The 20,399-nt window shown below is 45.4% G+C and overlaps 1 long non-coding RNA gene across 3 annotated transcripts in view; it reads left to right on the top strand.

The window, feature by feature from the left end:
- The window catches only part of LOC118015206, a 71,181-nt gene extending 51,203 nt beyond the window's left edge, over positions 1-19,978 (top strand). For all 3 annotated transcript variants that reach the window (XR_004680566.1, XR_004680565.1, XR_004680567.1), the window contains one exon: positions 17,178-19,978. This is a non-coding gene — a long non-coding RNA (uncharacterized LOC118015206). The remainder of the gene's footprint in view (positions 1-17,177) is intronic.
- Positions 19,979-20,399: the final 421 nt, after the last annotated feature.

Here is a 20,399-nt window from a genome sequence, read left to right on the forward strand (position 1 = left end):
CTCTCCCCACCCACTCCTTCCTTCTCTCCCCACCCACTCCTTCCTTCTCTCCCCCTCCCTCATTCAAAAAGCATTAACTTAGCACCTACTATGCCTTGGGCATATTTCTTCTTGTGGGTTATAAATATTGATGGCTAAAATGTGCCTTCTGGAATTATTGTTGTATTGATTAATCGCCATTAACCACATACCTCATCATTACAACTAAGATGTATTGACCATTACTATGTATCAGGCACTATGCTAAGGCATGATCTCAACTGATCCTCACAGGTGAGGAAATTAAGGCTTAGGGAGGTTTGGGAACATCCCTGACATGGTTTAGTAAGTTGTGGAGCTGGGATTCAAACCCAGATCCTTCTGACCCCGGAGCTAGTGATCTTCACCACTCTGTTCTGTTTATTCTTTAAAGTATCAAGGTCAGTTCAAAGAGTATCCATACTCTAATTAGGATTTTGCTCCCATTTCAAATAATTACCTTTTTTTTTTTCTCCCTAAGAGTGGTGCTGACTCTCTTTTCGAATTCGTTGCTTCTTAAATCCCTGGGAATTTATACTAAGGTTCTGCTCTGTACCAGGCACTGTTGTAGGGGCCCGGGACACAGAAGCAACTGTAACTCCGCTAAGAGCTCATGGCTTTGTAGGTTTCAGCCTCGATACAAGGCAACTGGCAAGCTTTGTTCTAATAGTAACACTGCACCGCTCCAGGGGGCACCATTCACACTGCAACTGGTGGAAATGGCACCTTTTGAGTTGCACAGTGCACTGCCTGTGTGGCCGTATATGGCCCTGACCCAGTGAGATGAGAACGGGCGGCCGGGACAATCACTTCCGCCTCTGCAGAGTGGGGAAGCTTCCAGGAAAGGGCACTGGCATGTGAATGTGTACAGACTTCGAGTTCCTGTCCTCTTCAACTGAGAGATAGTATCAAGGTTTGGGGAAATAGATCTCTGCGTTTCAACTAGCAGAGCAGAACGTGTATTTCAGTTTCCATTTCTTCATTAGCTACCAAGTTGCATTTCGTTTTAAGTTGCCAGGAATTTTGCCCTTGTTCTAATTTTCGGCTGGATGGGATAGTTCCTCTCTTCTGGGTGGTTGGTTCCCGAAAGTGGAGCTCACCAGCTGCAGGTGGCATGGGTAAACCAGAAGATCAAATGTGGGCAATGTGACAACCATTTGGGGAAATCTCTGCCCAACCGGAAGGGAATGAACTCACTGCAGGCCCTGAGAATGGAGTGCTCACTTCACAGAAAACAGCACTCTCCTCTCTCCCCCCCGATCCCTAGCGCCCTCACCATCTAAGAGTACTTTGCCTTTTGTGCACATCTTACTTTAACGTATAGTATGAAAACCAAAGGTGTTTTTTTTTCATTTTCTAAATAGAAAATTATTCTAGAATGACTATGCTTTTCCCCAACGCCCCTCCTGAAGATGTTAATTCAGACCCCACTACGGAGAACATGGTAGGGGGTGAGAAGTGCAGGATTGGGTCAGCACCAAGGGCACAAAGGTGTAAGGGACAAAAAAAAAAAAAAAAAGAAAAAGAAAAAGATGTGCTTTCAGCCCTCCAGAAGCTCCTGGTCCTGTTGTTGCTGGCCCTGCAACCACAGGAAAACACTGTGGGAAAAGGACAGGGTGGTGAAGGAGGAGAACCTCCTCACCAGACGGAAGGCAAGGAGCAACACACCCCCCGCCCCACCCCAAACCTCCCCTTAATGGCAGAACAAGGAGAAATATCAGCTAGTGTGGCAGAGGGAGGAGATGAGGGAGAGCTCTCTCTTCTGTTCCGCCCTGGAGGGAGAAAGATGCTGATCAGCTTCTGGATTTCTCATTAATTCGGAGTAGGAAGATTCCTTTCTTTCCCATGTTGTGGGCTAAATAGGCACTCGATAGCCGGTCTGGGAACATGATCAGCCGAGATAACCTTGTTCCTGTGGGAAAATGAATTCTATAGTCCACACAACTGTCTTAGCTAGCAATCATCTATTGGAACACATCCCTTCCGTCGAGTTGAAGGGTCTCTGCTGTTCGTCATTATAAAGTTTCATGTTGTGAAAAGAACTATGAATTCAGATGATTGGGTTCTCAGCTGCCCCATGCCAGATGGGTTGTGCTCTTGGTCAAGTCACCTCATTTTCTTCTTTGGGGTCTTGCCTGTAGAATGAGGGCTTGGACCAGATGAATTCCCATGCTCTTTTGGGATCTGAGTCTTTGGGATTTTGAGTCTCTTCATTATGTTACTCCCACTTCTAGCATGTTATTTCATTTCTCGCTGAATAGAAGGCTTCTTTGGCCCAGGGCTTATTGGCTCCAGATCCATTTGTCACTCCTGTGTCTGTTGGTTTCTGGCTTGGTCCAGCCAATGGGGGGCAGTGGACCATGACTGGGGGGAGTCAGGAAAGGAGAAACCAGTGTATTTCTCCTCCCCTCTGCCTTCAGAGGTTGCATTTCTTCCTTGACTCTGGATCCCAACAGCGTTATAGGGTGACCTCGGGACTTGGTTTCCTATGACCCTGCCTCCTCCTCTGTCCCTCCAGCTAAGGGGCAGGAGTGGCTTCCTGCTGTTCTTAATTTCTGGGTTGCCTCATTGTTTCCCGGAGGGTTTTCAACCCAGTGTCACCTGTGTAACCCATTCGCCACATTAATTTCCTCTTGTTCCAAATACGTAGAGTGGTTGCTGTTTTCCTCGGCTGGACTTGGACTGAGACATTCCAACTTTTGTTGGTTTTACCTTATAACAGCCAGCAATAAAGATGATAATGATAATGTTGATGATTATAAACCCTTACTTGGTATATAACCTCACATATTACAAAGCTTTTACTCGGGTTCTATAATTTGAGTCTCGTAATAACAGTGTGATGTAAGAAAGGCATTTATCATTAATTCCATTTTACAGAAGAGGAAATGATCTCACTGAGTAACACAGCCGGTAGGTCTTGGGACAGCTGGAACGAAAACCCAAGGCTTCGGTGTCTCATCTAACTCCCCCCTCCCCCAAATTGTCCTACTTTTCATCATTATCCCACCTACCCCATTGGAATGGTGTCTTAATGCTTCTCCCTTAGGATGCCGTTTTCTGAATGTGAGACACAAACCATCCGTTGAGGGTGTATTCGTTATCTATTGCTGTGTAACAAATTACCCCAGCACTTAATGGTTTAAAACAGTATTTTTTATTATTTTGGAAATGTAGGCATTAATGTTCCCCTCTATCCCACATTTTCTGGGTTGATTGTTCCCCCCAGAACTGGAGGAGTAGGTTCAGCCTGGGAGGGCTTTGAGGTTGTATTTTTCGACAATTTGAGCTGGAGTCTGGCTGCAACGTGATGAGGAGGGAGGTGGCTGGCTGATATTGGCACTGTGCAGTACTGAATGTACAGGTCTGCCCTTGCAAAAAAAAAAAAAAGCAGCCTCTAGCCAAGGGACAAGCCCAGGGGGTGAAGCATAAACTTATCTGTATTAAAATCATTAAACGGGAAAGTCCACTGTGTCTCTCTCTCCATCTGTATCCTTCACTGAGTGTCGAGCATACAACATGACACTAGAAAGCAAGTGGATCCCTGCACTGTGGGACTTACAATGTCATCAGAAAGAAAAAAATATTTTGTATTCTTGCGTCCCTGGGGATGCCAGCATTTGGGGAGGGTCAGGGTCTCCTTAGCCATCACACCCTCTGTGTTGTCAACCATCAAGAAATATTTATATTTACCTTATGCTCACCTTGTGTCTCTTAGCCCGCTGTCTAGGATTCCCTGCCAAGGACCTTAACTCGGTTATTTCTGGAAATCCCAGGGGCTGGTTCCTGTGTACATATGAACTCCGTCCTTCTGGCTCCAGTATTCTGTTTACCCTCCTTCTCGGCTGTAGCTTTCTGCTCTGATGTTCACAGCCAAGTTTGGAGGTCCTTGCCAAGGCCGCACTGGCTGGTATCTGTGGTGGGGCTACTGTCTCTTTCCAGCATCGCTGTGTTCCATGCTGACCCAAGGAGAATGCCCATCTCTGTTTGCATCTTTTCTGCTCACCTATGCCCCAAGCGGGGCCACCCTGCCTCTCCGTAACTCATTGGGATTTTTAGGAAATAATCCTATTTTTTGTTTTGTTTTGTTTTCTTCTGTTTCAGCTTCTCCCCTCACAGGTTCTTATCTAAGCTCTAAGGCAGGTGTAAAGAGGCATATTGGGAAGCTTCTGAGCCGCGCACACAAGTTGCCTCTACTTTCCACCATTGTTCCACCTCCCCCACTGGAACAGTGCCTAACACTCTTCCCTTGGGATTCATTTTCTAAGTGTAGGGCACAAACCATTGTTTGAGAGTGTACTAGTTATCTATTGCTGTGCAACAAGTTACCCCAACTGGCTTAAAACAGCACCAGTTAGTACCTCACAGTTTTTCTGGGTCAGCAATCCAGGAGAGGTTTAACCGAGTCCTTTGGCTCTGGGTCTCTCAGATGGCTGGAGTCATCGTAAGGCTCGATGAGGAAGGACCTGCCTTCTGGCTCACTCATAGGGCTGTTGGCAGGATTCAATTTCTTGTCAGCTCTTGTGCTGGGGGCCTCAGTGCCCTGGGAGCTGCTGGCTGGAGGCCCTCCTTGGTGCCTTGCCGCGTGGGCCCCTCCAGAGAGTATCTCCCAACAAGGTCCTGGCTTCATCATAGTGAGTAAGTGAGAGAACAAGAGAGAACACACACAAGATAGAAGTCATAGTCTTTTGTGACCTTCTCTTGGAAGTGATATCCATCATTTTTGCCAAAGTTTATTAATTAGACACAAGTAGCTGGATACAGCGCACACTCAGGAGGGGATTACACAAGGGTTGAATAGCAGGAGGTGAGGAGCATTGGAGACCATCTCAGAGGCCGTATACCATGGACAACAGGGATGGGGTGAAATTAATTTTGATGTTGAGCAAATTATGATTAAAAACAATTAGTCATTAGCTATTTATTTTGAAGTGTCATAAGAAAATGTTACTACTGGATGTATTGCCAAAGAAGAGACTACATAAAAAAAAGCTGGGGGGGGGTGTCAATTAAAAGAAAAATATGAAGAACAGGTGGTTTCTAAGTGTGACTGCCAGCAGGAACTGTGACTTGCTCCTAAGTGAGAGGATATGGCGATGACGATGGGATGTCACTCTCATGATTACGTTATATCATATAAGATTCTGTCATATCAGAGATTCTCCTAGTGGACTCAATGAAGTAGGTAAGCCTACATGGCAAGGAACTCGGGGTGGCCGAGGATCTGAGGATAGCCTCTAGCTGACAGCCAGCAAGAAGCCAGGACCCTCAGTGAGAAAGCCACAGGAAATGAATTCTGCCAACAACCCGAATGAGCTTGGAAGTCGGTTCTTTCCCACTTGAGTCTCCAGATGAGAATGCAGCCCAACTGGCCTGTGGATTGCAGCCCAGTGAGACCCTCAGCACAGAACCTGGTTAAGCTACGCCTGAACTTCTGGCCCACAGAAACTGTGAGGACACAGGTGTGTGTTGTTTTAAGCCTCTACATTTGTGGTAATGTGTTATACAGCAATAGAACACTAATGCACCACTCTAAGACACATGCGAAAACCTAAAAAAAAACATTTCGGGACATGGCAAATTTAACTATATAATTTTTGTTTCAAATTGTCATGAGGTTCCAAATATTCTTCAGAAGGACAAAGCCCTCAAGGCCAAATTTAATAAGTCTTGGTGGGAAAGAGAGACCCATGAGCAGCATCTGTGGAGTGGAGTGAAGGGCACCTTTCTGATGGGGGTGCTATATACAACTAAGAGAAGGTGGCTAATCAAGGGTCATTGAGAAGACACCTTGCATCAGCTGAGTGAAGACTTTCTGAGGATTGGGCAGGAAAAGGACTAGAGAGTGTATTTATTTTTTCCTTTTGAGTTTGTGATCTGGAAGGAGAAGGATGAAAAAGCATGGTGGGAAGTTGACGTTGAGTGAGTCAAAGAGCAGCCGTGGGAAGTCTAATTAATTTTCTTGTGAGTGCTTAGCACTAGCTGGCCACAGGCTCATGGGATCACATCCATGGCTGGGACTAATATGACTAGAGAGTGAGGCCCTAACCTTCAGTTAACTAGTAGCTGGTATTAGAGGAATCTGTGGAGACAGAGCACCATGTTATAATCAGGGATTTTATTCTTGGACGTGCTCTGTAGCAGATGTCAGTGCCAATGTCTACTTAATGTGGTAGTAATAGTTAAAAATTTGTGTTATTTTAATGTAAATGCTAGTTTTCATTGAAGAATTTGTCTTGGTTTGGGTTCCTCCAATGTGGAATCCAAGCAGGGATTTGGATGACAACAGTTAATTTGGAGGTGATCTGAGGAAGCTCCGTTAGGGGTGAGGAAGTGAGCCAGGGAAGGGAGGAAACCAGTGAAGGTGCAAGAGTGAGTCTGTTGTCACTGTGGGCACCTGCGACTCAGTTGTGCTGGGGACCCTTTAAAAGGCAGTATTGGCTTATCTTAGAATTGCCCCACTGAGGGGCGAGACAACTGGGATATTTATTTATTAATTCTTGTCCTGTATTAGTTGAGGGTTACTCATGGAAGCTCTATCTCCCTGGCCTGCCCTGAGAGGGGGCCAAGTACACTCCTGTGGCAGAGAAAGAGCTCAGAACAAGAGAAATAAGGGTTTGGAGTAAGAAGGCAGAGGAGTGTATGGGAACTTTCACCACACTGCAGTTGGCCTGTGGGGTGGGCTGATGGGGTAAGGGCAAGACATTGGTGTGTATGAAGTGTAACCATAATATCCGAAGGGAATAACAACCAATACTAGGACACGCTTTCTCAAACACAATGAACAACCAGGGCTCATTTAGAGAGATAGTCTTCTAGGTCACAAGACACTATAAAATTGACTCAAAGGCAATGTTGGAGCCAGGGACCACAGAGGCACATGCCTCCTTGTGTCAGCTTGCCAGCCTTGGACCTCTCTTTGTGCATTGCCTTTAATTGATTGGACGCTGGGTCCAATAATGACTAGGTAGCAATGACAAGACAAGGGAGGTACAAGGCAGGACCCCAGAGAGAATTTTGAATCCATGACAAACTGGACCCACCTCCGTGAGTCTTAGAATATCCTCACTGTAGCAAGTATCCTTTGCATTAAGAGTTCTAAATCACCTCTCATTTAAAACATGGCAGGTAGTTGAGATCATTAAGAGTAAAAATGAACTTCCTCAGTCCAGAAGGGATGGCTTTGGCCAAATACTAAGATTTGGACTTATGTCCTTAATATCCAGATGATGAACAGATAGAGAACGAATTACTTTTTGAACTCAAGTCATTCATATGATCAATGCTATTAGTAATTGCTAACATTTATTGAGTGATATGCTGGGCTCTGGGCTATGTTCTTTATATGTCTGACCTCACTGCATCCTCGCAACCACCCAGTTAGAGAGGCATTCTGCAATCTCCAATTCATAGGTGTGGGGATGAGACTTAGGTTAAGGAACTCGCTCAGGTCCGGAGAACAGCAGGGGCAGAACTGGGTTGGAAGCCAGGTATGACTCTAGGAACTTGGAAAGAAGTTCTCTAGGATGGCTGCCATGATCGTGTATGTCCTCTGAAATGGTTTGCGTCTCAGTGGGCCATGGAGTAACTGGGTTGTTATTGTCAGATCTGGGTCCCGGGTTTTAGAAAATGCTAGTGTGAGAAGACTGTCGAACGTCTGATGTTGCATGTGACAGGTGCCAAGTGACCGTGTGCGCCGGGAAGTCTCTGTGTGTGCTGAGTTGGCGTGGCCCCTGTGAACCATGCCATACTCTAGCACTCAAGTGTGAAGCTTCCCAGAAGCAGTCCGTCTTCCGCAGGATGGGAGGCTCTGCAGCAAAACAATGTCCTGGGAGTAGGGTGACCGAGATGCTTATTTTGGGTTCCACCCTTGGTTGGCTGTTTGACTTCAGGCAAGGGACTTAGTCACCAGGGAACCTACTTTTCTCATCTGTAAAATGAGAATAATGAGGCTTGACTCCTGCCTTCCTTGAAGGGAGGGCAGGAAGCTTCCTGAGATCACCTCATCAGAGCCTTTTGATCTGCTTGAAAGAATCCTCCTTAATTGCCCAGCCAGGTACTCGAGCAGCTGGGCGAAAGTTTTATGACCCAAGATTCCCACAGCCCATCATCCACACGCTCCCAGAAGCTCTCTGAGGTTTGCAATGATAGATTCGGCTGGCAAACGTTCTGCCAGGCCATCAGCAGAGATTTCTCAGAGACTGACTCATATAATAGATGGTTTCCCAGGGGTGTCCTTACCAGTGCTTCCACTTATTTGTATCGTATTTCTTAAGAGTTCCTATGTACACATGGCAATTTCTCACCCTCCCCTGCCTTGTCCACACAGTCACCTTTGGCATCACCGAGAGCACTGCAAACCCCCAAGGGCAGCTCTTGGCTACTTCAGCTACATAGCCTGGATGTGCGCTCGGCCCTCCGGGTCCTGCCCACACCCCTAACTCAAAACCCGGCCCTCAGTTTCCTTTCTTGTTTCATTTCTCATTTCCTCCCTGGTTGGTTCATTTATCCAGTAACCATTCCATTTTATTTGCTACTTGCCTCCTGTACCTCTGGGTTATGGTGCACTCTGGGGAACCCAGTAAGGCCCCTGGTCCCATGGAGCTCACAGCCTCGTGGCAGATATAGACACACAGACACTGGTGAGTGCCATGCAGTTTGATAAGCACCGTAACACAGGAAATGGAGGGTCTACAAGAACCTCTTCGAGGGGAGCCTAATTCCGCGTGGGGTGAGGGTACCACGTCTAGCAGTCAAGGATGATTAAGGGTGGCCACTGGGAGCGGACATATGTCTCATCACGAATGACTTAGGTGTGAAAGAGGGTGTGGGGAGTTTGGGAGACTGACACCACCAGGGCGAATCATGGCTTGGCAAGAAGCCCAGTACCTGAAGGTTCTGATGAGCCTTGTCCAGAAGCCTAGACCTTACTCTGGAAGGAAAGGAACGAGCAGCAGGGAGGTGATGTGGTCACAACCCTCAGCAGCCTGTCAGGTGCTCTCAGGCTTCTGGGCCTTCACCAAACCTTGTCTTTCTTCCTGATGCCCCTCCCTTCCCCAACCCATTCTCCTCCTGCTATGGTCGTACTCATCTTTCATGGTCCCTTCCAAATGCCATCTGTTCTTCGAAGACTTCCTGGGCCCTGGGCTCAGAATTGTTCCTTCCTTTGGCACCTAGAGTCCATGACTTGTACGTTGCCATTGTTCACATTCTACCTGGTATTTTATGTTAGTTGCCGCTGCTTTCCCCTCACTGGACCGAAAGCTCCTTAAAGGTGCATTTACCCTGGAATATTTAACTCTGCATTTCCCACAGCACTTACAGTGCTTTGAGCCAAGCCTCTCCCAAGCTCTAGTTCCACTGTTTATTAGCAAAGTGATCTTGGATAAGTCACTTTATCTCTGAGACCGGGAGTTGTTTCATCTCTAAGATGGGGTAATGATTTTTATTGCATAGGATAATTGTGAGGATTAAGTAAAGTACCTAGTTAGCACTCAATAAACATTAGTTGCCTTCCTCCCTCCTCTGGTCTCTGGTTCAGAAAGATTGTTGCAACATCGTGGGAGAGCATCACGGAGGGAGGAGTGTGGCACTTTTCCCATGCGTCCAGAGGAAGTACTGAGTGCACGTGGGAGATCCCATCTGCGCTGGCTTGCTGCGCGCGCAGGCGGAGAGGCAGGATATCAGCATTTTTGCCTGGAGCCTTGGGTATCAATGGTAGTTATGGCCACCTGTTCTTATCCGAGCATTTTTGACAACTTCCATGGAGTACTCGTCCTTAATGTAAACAAAAAGAAAGTGCAACAGATGATCTGCAAAAATAAACTCAATAGTATGGGTCTCCTTGTCTAGGATCATGCCCTAGACCAAGGTGTGCTTGTAGGGAGAGGAGAAACAGCGATCTGCCAATGAGTCTTTTCCTTTCCGACCTGGTCACTGCTCAGTCTGTGTACAGAATCTGTAGTATGAGATTATAAGGGTCATTGTCATGGCTGTGGTCATCCTGGTCATCACCATCAGCACCAGCCTCCTCCTCCCCCTCATCTATCGTCGCTGTCTTTTGGGCACATCCCCACCTCCTCACCTCCCATGCCATTCTATATAGACCCTGCCTGCGTGCATAGCCTTGCAGGTCACTGGCTGCTTTTATCCATACTTGATTCTTCCAGCAACCCCGTGAGGCAGGTAGAGCGATTGCCATCATGTTAGTGGGCAAGGAATTGGGGTGCAGAGAACTTGGGTAACTTGCTTAAGTCACAGCCCAGGCTGGGAGTAGAGGGGGCATGGGCAGGGCTGGGGCTGAGACTGAGGTGGTTTGAAGCCTGCAGAGGGCCGTTTGACAGAGAGGACAGCCTTGTTTCTTGGCAGAATATCACCATGAAGTCTGAGGAATTTTTATAGCACTGGAGGAAGTCAATCCCTTTTTCTACTTCTTTTTGGTTCTTGGAATACCTACTGTGTGCCTGGGCACGTAAATGTTGGTTGCAAGAAGAGTAATCATGAGATTGCTTTATGGGGCTGGTGTGATTTCTGGAATATTTCACAGATGCTCGTCCTTTGTTTGCCTTGGCATACAGATGTGGAAAATTGCAGGAACATATATATTTGTCCTCTGTGGAAGTGCTAGGGACAGAACTGTTCTGTCTCTACTCATGTTTCCATGCAAAGGGCAGAAATGTCAAGGTACTGGGGATTCTGGGAAGGACTGCTGTTCATTGGGTCACATTTGTCTATTGAGCAGGGTTAACATTCTAAGTCTTCATGTTGCTTGCTTTCTTCTGGACCCACCTTGATTCTGACTTGGTTCCTTGCACATTCACTTTTTCATGCTTTAAACTGCACTCTCCCTGCAGGTATTTGGGAAAAATTTTTGGCCAAAGAACAGAGGTGTTTTTCCTTTTTGTGCCAGCCTCTTAATGAATTTAAAAAACTAGCCAGGCTGGGTGTGAAAAGTTTAGAATTCCAAGAGACATATATCAGTGAACAGATTTTTCAACAAGACCCCTTCCATTCTCTACTCAAGATAATATTGGGATGCAATCAGGCAACACCTGCATTGCATTCTCTGCTCTCTGCTTTGGAGATTTCTTTACTGGGATTGTTTCAAATAATTCTGGACAGTGAAGACCACCCCCTCCCTGCTTCCCCACTCTCACCCACCTCCACCTTAGGAGGGGAGATGAAGAGGCTCCTTCATGGTCAAGGATCTAAGGCATAATTTGGTCACTGTTTGCCTAGGGTCAAGGTGACCTGCCTTTCTCTTTATACTTTATACTCCTCTTTATACTTGAGACTTTATACTTTGACAACAATGGCATTCAATTGCTATTTCTTCTTTCACACTGGGGGCCCTGGGAGCCGGGTTTCCTCTAAACTCTAATGGGTTTATTACAGAGTAGCAGGCATGGGGAAAATAAAATCTCATGATTTACAGTAAGATATAGAGACTTTGAAGAACACCTCGTCTTTCATTCCCTTCTCTTTATTGTAATATCCACAAATTACCTCTTGGGAAAGGAGGAGCCCCAGGCTTGAGGTACTGTGTTCTCCTAGATAGAATTTGTCAAATCCATATTTTTCTCAAGAAAAGGATGGGAAGTCACATGGCAGGTGGCCATGGTGCTTGGCCTTCAAGGCCTGAACTTCTAAGTCTAGGTGCCTGTGGGGAGCCCCATCAACATGAACATTTTGATCTGGGAGTGCTGTGTGGATGGAGTCACTTTGGTGGGAAGTAGGAGGTGCTGGGGCTGCATGTTCAAGCCCGTCTGCAGATCATAGTCACCCTGACCACTTGAACCAGAATCCCTGGAGGTAGCCCAGGCATTGAGATTTTTTTAAAAAGCTTCCCATATCCAAAGTATGGATATGATTGCACATCCATATTCTAATATGAATCACTGCTCTGAGGCAGTCTCCCGTACTAAAGATTGTTACAAAACATTTAAATGAAGTGAATATTTTTTGTCTCTACAGTTCCTTCTATCTATTGTCTAGTAGGAATAAGAACCTAGTGGGAGAAGTACCTAGTACCTACCAGAAGTACCTGGTACCTTGTGGGAGAAGTATCTAGTACCTAGCAGAAGTCCCTAGTACCTTGTGGGAGAAGTACCTGGCATCCTGAAGGAGAAGAGGGGGTGAGCAATGGCACTCCGAGCTCCAACACCTCCCAAGAGCCTGGAGTTTGTAGAGCTTCACCATGTAATCCTCACACCAAGTCTTCAAAGAAGGCGCCACCATTCCAATGGAATTCAGATGAAGTTTAGGGACACGCCTGAGGTTCACATGGTAGCTAAAGGTCGAACCAAGATTTGAATGCAGGCTTGCTTGGCCCCCAAGTCCAATTTCTTTGCTCCCTACCTGGATAGCACCCAACAGGTTGGGTCCTTCACTCCCCCTACAGCCCTCATGGTGGCAGTTAGGAGCCCTCCCTTCTCTGAGGCCCTGGACAACAGGATCTGTTATAACTGCCCTCTCCAGATTGCCTTGGGAACCCCAGGGGCCAAGAGTGCTTTCCTTGTGATTCAAAGGACTGCCAGTATTCCCCTAATTCCTCAAAGAACCCCCCAGGTGCCCCACACAGAAGCAGCATAATATTTTTTTAAAAAAATCTGTATCCTGATTTTTGGCTTGGAAAGAACAGTTCCCATAACCACAGCTCCCCCTGAACTGAAATTTCTCAGAATCCCTCCAAGAACGTGGGACTGTGATCTGCAAGAGACACAGAACTGTGGATATTTGCCATGCTTTCCGACTGCTCCCCCCCGGGTTGTCCTGTTCTCCTCGGCTGGGTGACCGCGTCCAGGGGCATGGCAGCCTAAGGAGGAAATGTAACAGGGCTTCTTGGTCCCCATGAAAAGCCAATTATACAGAAATTGTACAAGAAGGTGGGTTCAGCACAAGCATGGTGACATACACTCAAGGATTTCGAGTCACGGGAAACGCCGTCTGTATCAGCAGTATGAGCTGACCTCCCTCTCCCCACGACCGAGGGCGTACTTCCTTCCGCAGGTGGTCCTGTTCTGCTGAAAGTCCGTTCCATCTGGGAATCACGGTCAGTCCTGTGTGTGGGCTTAGAGAAGGCGGTGCATGGACTGGAAGGTGTTCGGAGATGGCAGCCGGCTCCGTAGAGGGATTTGAAATGGTGTATGACAGCGGAAGGAAACAGAACGAGGGCAGTTTGCATAACTCGGGGTGGACTCGGGAGAGAGCAGCTGGTGCCTTGTCACGGCCGCCCAGGGCTGCTTACCGTGGGTCAGGCTAGGCCAGGCCGTGCTGGGTCCCTAAAGAAGCCACGCAGGTTGCCGTGGCTTAATAGTTTACCTCTCGCTCTGCCAACGTGCCCTGCAAATTGAGAGTTCTCTTGCATTTTGCGGTACCACCATCTGGGACATGGAGCCTTGGGGACAGCTGCTATAAGGCAGAGAGATAGGGAGGAGGGGATCAGCTTCAAGTTCCCTCAGTCTGGATGTGACAAAGCCATATGACAGTGAAGCCAAAAACATTTACTATCTGGCACTTTGGAGACAAAGTTGGCCAGTCTGACATAGAAAAGCAGGCGGCTTCTGAAATCTTTCCTTTTCTTTATTTAACGTGATTTCTGTAACACCATATGGCACACACTGTTTTTAAGTGTTTTATGAATATAAACTCCTTGATTTCTTATAATAACTCCATGAGGTGGATATTATTATCCCCATTTTTCAGATCAGCAGATTGATGCCTAGAGACGTTACATGAGTTGTCCAAAGTCCCATAATTAGTGTGTGGTCCACCCAGGATTCAAAACCAGGCATGGGGGTTCCAGAATCCTTGCTTAAACCATTGCCCTCTACATTCCGCGAAAGCTTGCTACAAAAACACAGGCCTGAGGTTCTCAGCGGGTGGTGAGAGGTTGGAATGCATAGAGATCATCAGCTCATCGGGAAGCAGAGCTGGGAAAGCCTGGGAGAGCCCTGGAACCAATGCCCTCCTTTATCAGAGGATATGGTAGGGAAGGGAGGTGTTCAAACTTTCCCAGCAAGCTCTGCTTGTTCTAGGAGGTTAAAGGCTAGTTTGGCCAATCTCCTTTCACCTATCACCTGCCAACAATTTTAGAGTGGGGAGCGGAAGTTTTAAAATAAATCCCAGGCATCCTGTTATTGTACACACAAATACCTCAGTGTCCAAATTCATTTTGGTGGAGGCTTTGGGAGAGAAAGTGAGGCGTAGATCAGTCCTCTGGGCAGAGCCGGCCCCTGTAGTGGGGAGGGCACTACTGTTTTCCACGACTGTCAAGGGAAGGTTTGCATACACGCATTCCTCCCCTGGCCCTTGATTCCCTCCCCTGTGAGTAATGCCAATGCCTGCCAGACTCAGGACTCCTGGTGGAAAAAAAACACTGCGGGGGGCGGGGGTAGGGAACGCTGTCTGCAACCAGGATGAGAAAAGAAGTATCTTGAGTGGATCCCTTATTTACAACTGTCCTCCTTTTCCGAAAGCAGCCTCCTGCCCGTGTGGGGCCTCTGAGCCCTGCTGGGTGGGTTTCCATGTCAGCTGAGTCACGAGTCTCCTTCCTATTATCTTAGTTAGCCGAGTTTGTCACTTTCCAGCAGTGCGACTCACCCCTTGAAAGGGAAACAGAGAGCCTGGAGAGAGGAGCCTCTCATCAAACCCTCACAGCCCCTCCTTTGGAAGTGAAATCTTTCCCCTTTGAACTCCCATCTGAGCACCCGAAAGAGGAGGCATGGCAGGTTGAGGGGCGTTTGGCCTCTTGGAAGGGCCCCTGGGCAGATGGTGCCAGACTCTGGGTGGGAGCTAGGCAGCCTTGCGGAATTTTGGGAACTCTGCTCCCACTCTCTGACCAGCCCGAGAGGTCTTCCCAGAGGGTGGGTCCTTCTCCATTGCGCTGGACTGGGTCCTTCAACAGCCCAGGACAGAAAGCTCTCTACCCAGCTCTCAAAGAGGCCCCTTCCTCTGGAGAAGCCAAGGTGGGAAACAGGAGGAGGACGCTTCCTCGGGCCATGAGCACACCCTCACTTTGCCCGCCCCAGGCTTGATAATAACAGCCACCCCTATACATGGTTGGCCCCCTGTGTCCAGCAGGGGTGCTGCGCTTGGTCCCTCCATGAACACACCAGTTTGGAATGGAGCCAGAGAATCTATCTATGTCGTCTCTGGGCCAGGACAGACCCTGGACCTCCCACTTCCTCTGTAGCCCTCCACCTCCCTGTCACCCTTTCCTTGGGTACATTTTCATATTGATTTTTAATTTAACAAATGCTCATATAGCACGAACCTGCCAGGCACTATTTAAATACTTTATAACTATTAGCTTATTCTAACCTTCATACTGACCCTTGGAGGCAAGTAGCATGATCCTCATTTTACAAGTAAGGATACTCAGGCACAGAGAGGTAATTGCCCAAAGTCTACAGTTAATATCATAGAGGCGAGAGCTAGCCTAGGTACAGAGTCTGGGTCAGACTCGCTAGGCTATGTCATCTCATTTAAGTCCTACAACTGGCTCCGTAGCTCAGGGGTTAGAGCACTGGTCTCGTAAGTCCTACAACTGCCCGGCAAGGTAGGGATTATTCCCATTTACTCAGGATGCTGAGACTCAGAGAAGTTAATTTTGCTCAAGGTCGCACAGATATAAGTGATAGGGTGGCAGGTGGAATTCGCTTTTGTCTGACTCCAAGGTGACACAGACTGTGCTAACTGCTCCAACCCTGCAGGGAGAATGTTCTCCCTTGATGGGTGTGTGTAGCAAGGTGTTTTCCTTAAATCTCCTGTAGCCAGTCGGGAGCCCCCTGCCCCACGGCCCCGCGCATTACCTGAATTCTTTCTCTTCCATTTTCTTCCTTTATCGCTACCTGTCACAGTGTTTGGACCCTCTAGTTGAATGTTGAATGACAGTGCTGATACTCAAGGGCATATTGTATTGTCTTTGACTATAATGGGAGTGCTGCTAATGTTTTCTTCTTTCTTTCCCAAGGACAGTGGTTTATTGTGGCTCTTTGGGTGTCCAGGCAGAACCCTGCATCGGGAGGAAGATGGTAGGGCTGATTATGGCTCTGCCTCTTGCTTCCGAGAGAACTTGGACAAGTTATGGAACTTCTCTGATCTTCAGCATTGACATGTAGAGTTGGGCAAGATTTGAGGTTGACTGATCAAATTTTTTAATTTGTTTTTTTTTAAGCTGCAGAATATTTTAGTTATAAGAAATCTTAAAAGTACCTCCAAATACAAAATAGGTACCATACTTATTAATGTATCATGGGGGCCATGGAAGGCTATGCAGAACTTAAGTTTGGAAATCGTTGGATTAGGTAATAACAAGCTGCATGACTATGTGAAGCCAAGAAGTTCAGTATATTAGTTTCTGAGGTAAAATATTACCACACATTTGGTGGCTTAAAACAACAGAAATGCATTCTCTTACAGTTTTGGAGACCAGAAGTTCAAAATCAAAGTGTCGGCCAAGTCATACTCACTCCAAAGACCGTAGGGGAGAATCTCTCCTTGCCTCTTCCTGAACTTTTGTGGCTATGGTAGTTCTTGGCTTGTGGTTGTTTCACTCCAATCTCTGCTTCTGACCTTCTGCTTCACATGATCTTCACATGACCTCTGTGTTCTGAATCTTCTCTTTTGTTTCTTACAAGAACACTGGTCATTGGATTTAGGGTCCACTTGGATAATCTAGGATCTTCTCAACTCAAGATCCTTAACTTACATGTGCAAAGACCCTTTTCCCAATAAGATCATAGTCATAGGTTCTAGGGATTTGGATATGGACGTATCTTTTGTGGCCACCATTCAATCCACTACAATCAGTAATAATTTTACGTGTCTTCTATGTGCCTGGCACCATGCTAAGCATGCCAGACCACAGAGATAATTAAGACAAAAATGTTACTCCCTGGAAGCCTCTAGGCTCATTTGAGAATCTCTATTTAATTTCAGGTCTCAGCATTGAGGCTTGCCTGCCTGCCTTCTTCCCTCCCTCCCTCTCTTCCTTTTAAAACCAGGTTTATGGAGATATAATTTACAAACAGTAACCTTCACCATGTTTAGGTATACAGTTGATGAAGCAGGCTTAGAGAGGTAAGATGATTTGCTCCAGGGTACACAGAGAGGAAGTGGCAGAGGCTGAGATTTGAACCTATGTGTCCTATGACCAGGTCCTGCTTACAAACCCGTCAATCTACCTGGCCTCCCCTCTTCCTCTGGGGGCCTCCAGCTCCTCACCTGGCAGACGAAGAGGTTGGCAAGATGCTTTCCGGAAGATCTTAGAGCTCTGACATCGGAAACTGCCATGGTGAAGTGCAGAGAAGCACTCTTTATTCCAAGGAACCCTTCAGTGCGAGGAGAATCTTCCCAAAATGGAAACTGGTATGACTCCTATAAGAAGTTAGCTGATTTGTGTCTGTGTGCCTGTTAAATGGATTTACAGCTCATGATACCTCATTTCAATTTAACTAATCCTCACCGAATGGACAAGTGATTTTAAATGATTCCCTGAAGGAACTGCAAGCTGAAGATCATATTAATGAGGCAAATCCAAGGGAACGGCAGGAAAATGGCTAGGAGGCTACTTCGTGGCAAGTCCTAGTGCTCGCTGCTCTTTCAGCGAATGCCTGGATAAAAATAATGGCAGGCGAATCACATCAGTCACAGAATTGGTCAAAAGACTTAAAAAATTATTAAGAAAACTCTTTGAAATATGGTCTTTTCATCCACTGCGGTTAATGATGAGTCTCTCCTTGGGTCTTGACACACCTGAAGAGGGTGTGAAGCCATTGCAATTAGCAAGACATTAAGAATTTTTTTCCAACTGGTTCAAGTCATGATATACTCAATCCAGCCCTTTACACATTTTGGTGAAATTTGATAATTTTGAATTTGTTTCTTAAGAGTGAAAGTGAGAAGCTGTAATCCATTGGTCAGAAACTTGCTCCTCTTGCTACTGTGATAATGGCTAAAGAAATATCTGAACATGACCCAGTGGCACATTCAAAGGGACTCCTTGGTCATTAAATATTGTCGGAAGATGCACAGCATCTGTGGCTGAAAAGTTGAAGGAACATTAAACAAATAATTCAGCGTGAGAGATTGGCTTTGCAACTGATGGAAAGTACAGATATTTTCTACACATTTCAGCTTATGCTGTTTCTAGATCGTTCATTTCAATAATGAAATACATTGAAGGGCCCTTTCTTGTGAGCTCTCAAAGGAAAGATGTACCAGAAAAGATTACATTCTCAACAATAGATGAGTTTCTTAACAACAGCAACGTTTTGGGTATTTATGTTGACTGGAGTGAAAAAAAAAAAAATAGACACATTTCATGAACTTGCACCTTATGTGAAATTTATCTGCTACATTGACCATAGCAAGCTATTTAAGCCAGGAAGTTAAAGACACAAAAGCACAGAACACAGTAGGATCTCACCGATGTGGATCATTATACAGAGGCAAGAAGTTTACAACATAGCAGAATTTTTATAATACTTGGTAATGAGATAGGGAGTACTCCTGAAAATACTTTATTTAAACAGGGATTCCCTTATTGTCTTCTGGCCAACTATTTGAAATAATGAGTGAATAAAATCAAGGGTTGAAATTATTCGATCTTTTCCAGGTTGACAAGTGGCTGTCAGGAATAAGCTATAGCAGATACATTGGGGAAAAAAAACACGAACCTGCACTCAAGTTGTCCCCTAAGGGTAAATGTCACAACTTAATAACGAGACAGTAAGTGCCTTTCAAAGAAACTGGTAAACCACAATGAGATACCATCATACATGCACCAAAATGGCTAAAATGAAAAAAGACAGACAATACCAAGAGGAGGCGAGAATGAAGAGCACCCAGAATTCCCACGTGGTGGGAGGGTCAATTTATGGAACCGGTCAGGCAGCTGTTTGACAATATCTAAAAAGCAGAACATAAGCAAACCCAGTGACCCAGCAATTCCACTCTAGGGATATACCTGACAGAAATGCAGACATGTTGTCCAAAAGACAGGCATTGAAATGCACATAGCAACACTGTTGCTAATATTTGCTGGAATTTATTCAAATGCCCATCAAAAGCAAAAGGGATAAACTCACTGTTGTGTATTCACACTAGACAATACTCTATGCAATGAGAATAAATGATCCATGACAACTTCAGTGATATGGATGAATCTCACAAATCAAATTTTGAGCAAAATGAGCCAGACACACAAAAGGTGCCCCCTGTATGATTCCACTTACATGAAGTTAAAAAAAAAAAAAAAAAGGAACAGGCCAAAAAGCTAGGATAATTGTTACCTTTGGGAGGATGGAAATAACTGGAAAAGGCACAAAGGGGTTTTTGATAATGAGGCTGAAGATAATGTTCTGCTTCTTGTTCTGTGTCTTTAATTGGGTGTGCTCAGTTAAATAAAATACACTGATCTATACACTTGTGATATGTACATTTTCCTGTATGCATATTACTCTTGAATACAAAGAAAAAAAAAATGACACCTTTCCCCTGAAGCCGTGTTTGAGCACTGGTGATTTGAAACATTTCCAGTGTTAACATTGTTAAAAATGGTGTATATAACGGAGATCTCTATTCCTGGAAAGACTGAAACAGAATATTCTAGACTGTTTTAAGTTTCTAAATGTTTTTGATGTTGAACGAGTTTTATTTATTTATTTTTTAATTCCAATAAATTGTGGGGAAAATGGATTGTTATCAGGGAGCTTGGAAATTTACTAGCCAAATTCACCAAGAATCTTTGCATAATTGGTAGATAGAATTGAAAAAGGAGCATTATGACTGAGTAAGGTAAAAATGCCTCATTTCTTTCATTTGAATTTATGCATCTTTGAGAGGCATCTTTTCTAGCAACAACAGGCACTAAAAGCAAGTGTCAGAACAAACCAAATTTAGGACCAAACTGTTAATCACTACATCATACAGATTAATCCAAGGTTGAAAAAACTTAGAAAAGCCTATTTGAAATCACATTGGTCTCACTAAAAGCATTTTTATTGTATCAATAATTTTTTGAAAGCAAAAAATAGAATAAAAATTACTAAAAATTGTTTAATTCATCTTGATTTCAACCTTTTAAATAGCCATTTTATGTGTATTTTATAATACAGATAGTATATTAGAATAATAGTATGTATATATAAATTAAAAATATATGCACATACACTGAATGTCCATGCTTGAAATTTCGTTGTTGATAGGGCACTCTATCAAAAAAAGCTCAGAGACTGCTAGTCTACACCAGCATTTAGCCTTTAGAAATAGGTTAGTTTCGTTGATGTAGGTCAGGAACCACAGAGATGAAGTTTTGAATCCTAACTGTGCCATTTACTAAATGTGTGATTTTGAGCAATTAGTCAATGTATCCGGAT

Source organism: Mirounga leonina, unplaced genomic scaffold (genome assembly GCF_011800145.1).
Source record: "Mirounga leonina isolate KUSES-001 unplaced genomic scaffold, KU_Mleo_1.0 Mir_165, whole genome shotgun sequence".
In the NCBI taxonomy this organism is placed as follows: Eukaryota; Metazoa; Chordata; class Mammalia; order Carnivora; family Phocidae; genus Mirounga; species Mirounga leonina.